Here is a 4,599-nt window from a genome sequence, read left to right on the forward strand (position 1 = left end):
TTTTTACCGTTGCAGCTCCCCATGTCCGAACTGGGGATTTCTGGGTAGGGGCTTCGGGTGCGCATTACATTTTTGCCCAAGCGTCCAGTGGGGTTTCTGGTGCGCTCCGAAGTGGGGTTATTGGAGCGCATCAAAGGTGCGCAATGCTGGTGCGAACCCGGGAGCGCTCCGATGTGTGCTCCAAGGTGCGGCGTGCACGAAGTCCGAGCCCGGTTTGCCCCGGGTGCGCACCTCGCGTGCACCTTCGCCGGGGTGAGCACCTTGGTGTGCAGACCTTGGTTGGGTTGCGCGCCCTGGTGCGCACCAAGGAGCGCTCTGAAGTGTGCTCCAAGGTGCGGCGTGCACGAAGTCGGAGCCCGGTTTGCCCCGGGTGTGCACCTCGGGTGCGCACCTCGCGTGCACCTTCGCTGCGGTGGGCACCTTGGCTGGGTTGCGCGCCTTGGTGGGCACCATGCAGTGCACGAAGTCGGAGCCCGGATTGCCCCGGGCGCGCACCTCCGCCAGGGTGGGCACCTTGGTGCGCACAACTTGCCTGGGCTGCGCACCAGGAAGGGCTCAAGATGGCACCCGCGTTCCGTTTTTTTCACTATCTTTCAGAACGGAAATTTTAAAATCTCGTTTTTTTTTGCCTTTTCTGGAAATTAGTGAAGGCAGCGCATCAAAGGTGCGCAACGCTGGTGCGAACCTGGGAGCGCTCCGATGTGTGCTCCAAGGTGCGGCGTGCACGAAGTCGGACCCCGGTTTGCCCCGGGTGCGCACCTCGCGTGCACCTTGGTGCGCACACCTTGGCTGGGTTGCGCGCCCTGGTGGGCACCATGGTGCGCACCAAGGAGCGCTCCGAAGTGTGCTCCAAGGTGCGGCGTGCACGAAGTCGGAGCCCGGTTTGCCCCGGGTGCGCACCTCGCGTGCACCTTCGCCGCGGTGGGCACCATGGCGTGCACGAAGTCGGAGCCCGGTTTGCCCCGGGTGCGCACCTCGCGTGCACCTTCGCCGGGGTGGGCACCTTGGTGTGCAGACCTTGGCTGGGTTGCGCGCCCTGGTGGGCACCATGGTGCGCACCAAGGAGCGCTCCGAAGTGTGCTCCAAGGTGCGGCCTGCACGAAGTCGGAGCCCGGTTTGCCCCGGGTGTGCACCTCGGGTGGGCACCTTGGTGCGCATGCCTTGCCTGGGCTGCGCACCAGGGCGGGCTCAAGATGGCACCCGCGTTCCTTTTTTTTCACTATCTTTCAAAACGGAAATTTTAAAATCTCATTTTTTTTTGCCTTTTTCTGGAAATTAGTGAAGGCAGCGCATCAAAGGTGCGCACCTCGCTGCCCACCACGGTGCGCAACGCCGGTGGGCACCCGGGAGTGCTTCGAAGTGTGCTCCAAGGTGCTGCGTGCACGTTGTCGGAGCCCGGTTTGCCCCGGGTGCGCACCTCGCGTGCACCTTCGTCGGGGTGGGCACCTTGGCTGGGTTTGCCCCGGCTGCGCTCCGAAGCGGGGTTATTGGAGCGCCGCCTCTTTTTTTGTCGGAGCGTTTGGTGGGGTTTCTCGCATTGGCTCTTCCGAGGCCCGGTTGCCACCCTGGCGCGCACGAAGTCGGAAGTAGGGTTAATTGCCCGGGTGCGCACCTTTGCCAGGGTGGGCACCTTACCTGGGCTGCGCACCAGGGCGGGCTCAAGATGGCACGCGCGTTCCGTTTTTTTCACTATCTTTCAAAACGGAAATTTTAAAATCTCCTTTTTTTTTTGCCTTTTCTGGAAATTAGTGAAGGCAGCGCATCAAAGGTGCGCACCTCGCTGCCCACCTTGGTGTGCTCTGAGGTGCGCACCCGGGAGCGCTACGAAGTGTGCTCCAAGGTGCGGCGTGCACGTTGTCGGAGCCCGGTTTGCCCCGGGTGCGCACCTCGCCTGCACCTTGGCCGGGGTGGGCACCTTGGCTGGGTTTGCCCAGGGTGCGCTCCGAAGCGGGGTTACTGGAGCGCCCCCTCTTTTTTTGTCAGAGCGTTTGGTGGGGTTTCTCGCATTGGCTCTTCCCAGGCCCGGTTGTTGGGTGCGCTCCCACCCTGGCGCGCGCGAAGTTGGAAGTTGGGTTAATTGCCCGGGCGCGCACCTTCGCCAGGGTGGGCACCTTGGTGCGCACACCTTGGCTGGGCTGCGCACCAGGGCGGGCTCAAGATGGCACCAGCATTCCCTTTTTCTCACTATCTTTCAAAACGGAAATTTTAAAATCTCGTTTTTTTTTTGCCTTTTATGGAAATTAGTGAAGGCATCGCATCAAAGGTGCGCACCTCGCTGCCCACCTTGGTGTGCTCCGAGGTGCCCACCACGGTGCGCAACGCCGGTGCGAACCCGGGAGCGCCCCGATGTGTGCTCCAAGGTGCGGCGTGCACGAAGTCGGACCCCGGTTTGCCCCGGGTGCGCACCTCGCGTGCACCTTGGTGCGCACACCTTGGCTGGGTTGCGCGGCCTGGTGGGCACCATGGTGCGCACCAAGGAGCGCTCCGAAGTGTGCTCCAAGGTGCGGCGTGCACGAAGTCGGAGCCCGGTTTGCCCCGGGTACGCACCTCGCGTGCACCTTCGCCGGGGTGGGCACCTCGGCTGGGTTGCGCGCCCTGGTGCGCACCAAGGAGCGCTCCGAAGTGTGCTCCAAGGTGCGGCGTGCACGAAGTCGGAGCCCGGTTTGCCCCGGGTGCGCACCTTCGCCGCGGTGCGCACCATGGCGTGCACGAAGTCGGAGCCCGGTTTGCCCCGGGTGCGCACCTCGCGTGCACCTTCGGCGGGGTTGCGCGCCCTGGTGCGCACCAAGGAGCGCTCCGAAGTGTGCTCCAAGGTGCGGCGTGCACGAAGTCGGAGCCCGGTTTGCCCCGGGTGCGCACCTCGCGTGCACCTTCGCCAGGTTGGGCACCTCGGTGCGCACACCTTCTCAATGTTTTCTTGCCTTTTCTGGAAATTGGTGAAGGCAGCGCATCAAAGGTGCGCACCTCGGTGTGCTCCGAGGTGCGAACCCGAGAGCGCTCCGAGGTGCCCACGAAGTCGAAAGTCGGGTTAATTGCATTGTTTTCCCCGGGTGCGCTCCGAGGTGCGCAACATCGGCGCGCACCAAGGAGGGCTCCGAAGTGTGCTCCAAGGTGCGCACGATGGCGTGCACCTCTGGTGCGCACGATTCGGAGCTCGGTTTGACCGGGGTGCGCACACCTTGGCTGGGTTGCGCACCTTTTGTGCGCTCCAAGGTGCGCACGAAGTCGGAGCTCGGTTTGCCCCGGGTGCGCACCTTCGCCAGGGTGCGCACCTTGATGCGCACGCCTTGGCTGGGCTGCGCACCTTGGTGGGCGCCATGGTGCGCACCTTTCGTGCGCTCCAAGGTGCGCACGAAGTCGGAGCTCGGTTTGCCCCGGGTGCGCACCTTGGTGGGCGCCATGGTGCACTCCGAGGTGCCCAAGATTGGTGCGCACCAAGGAGCGCTCCGAAGTGCGCTCCAAGGTGCGCGCGAAGTCGAAAGTTGGGTTAATTGTCCGGTTTGCCTCGGGTGCGCACCTTGCGTGCACCTTCGCCAGGGTGGGCGCCTTGGTGCGCACACCTTGGCTGGGCTGCGCACACCTTGGCACCCGCGTTTCCTTCATTTTAAATTTTTTTTTTTTACAATCTCTCAAGTGGGAAATTCTATAATCTCAACTTTTTTTGCCTTTTCAGGAAACTTTTGAATGGAGCGCATCATTGGTGCGCTCCGAAGTGTGCTCCAAAGCTCTCTCCAGCTGCGTGCACCTGCCCCGGCCGCGCACCCGGCCCCGCCCAGCTTCGCTCACCTGTCCCGGGCGTCTGGTGCGGAACCTTAGAGTAAGAAACATCACCGTGCACCTTGGCCAACGTGCGCGACTCGACCGAGCGCGCACTGGCCGAGGTGCACACCGATTTCACCTGGGTGCGCGCGCAGCACCTCGGGCGCACCGGGGTGCGCGCACAACGCCCGGGTTGCACCGTGGCCTGTGTGCTCGGGGCGCCTCGGGTGCGCGCTCGGTGTCGCCCCCGCGCGCGCGGTAGTGCGGGCAGCGCACCCCGGCCCGGCCCGGCCCCGACGAGAACGCAAACGGGCAAAAGGTTTATTCAAATAGCATTGCGACGCCCGGCGAAAAACTAAAAAAGGGTGCAACACCGGGACTTCCCGGGAGGTCACCCATCCCAGTACTACTCCGGCCCAAGCGCGCTTAACTGCGGAGTTCTGATGGGATCCGGTGCACTAACGCTGGTATGATCGCACCCGTTATGAGCTTGTCGCAGTGTGTACTTAGCAAACCGCGACCCACGTGCGAATCCACCCCGGCCACCCACCCCCGTCGAGGTGCACACCCTCCCTCGCGAAGTGCGCCCCGTTCGCCAAGTGTGAGCCCTGCCCGGGTGCGCGCACCTTGCTAGGGCGTCGGGTGTGCACCCGGCCCGGCCTACGTGCGTGCACCTGGAGGGGGCGTCGTGTGCGTGCAGTGTCCCGTCTGCAACGCGGTGCCCACACACCACCTCGGGCGCAACGACCTGCGCTCACATGTGGGCCGAGTGCACCTTGGTGCATGTTCGGGGCGCCTCGGGTGCACGCTCGATCTTGCCCCGGTGCACCAAGGCGCTCG

At 63.9% G+C, this 4,599-nt stretch overlaps 1 non-coding gene across 1 annotated transcript; it reads right to left on the reverse strand.

The window, feature by feature from the left end:
• Positions 1-4,121: 4,121 nt before the first annotated feature.
• Positions 4,122-4,240, reverse strand: LOC131866887 (5S ribosomal RNA). Its single transcript, XR_009365486.1, has one exon. It is a non-coding gene; the product is annotated as a 5S ribosomal RNA (ribosomal RNA).
• Positions 4,241-4,599: the final 359 nt, after the last annotated feature.

This window comes from Cryptomeria japonica, unplaced genomic scaffold (genome assembly GCF_030272615.1).
Source record: "Cryptomeria japonica unplaced genomic scaffold, Sugi_1.0 HiC_scaffold_156, whole genome shotgun sequence".
NCBI lineage: Eukaryota > Viridiplantae > Streptophyta > Pinopsida > Cupressales > Cupressaceae > Cryptomeria > Cryptomeria japonica.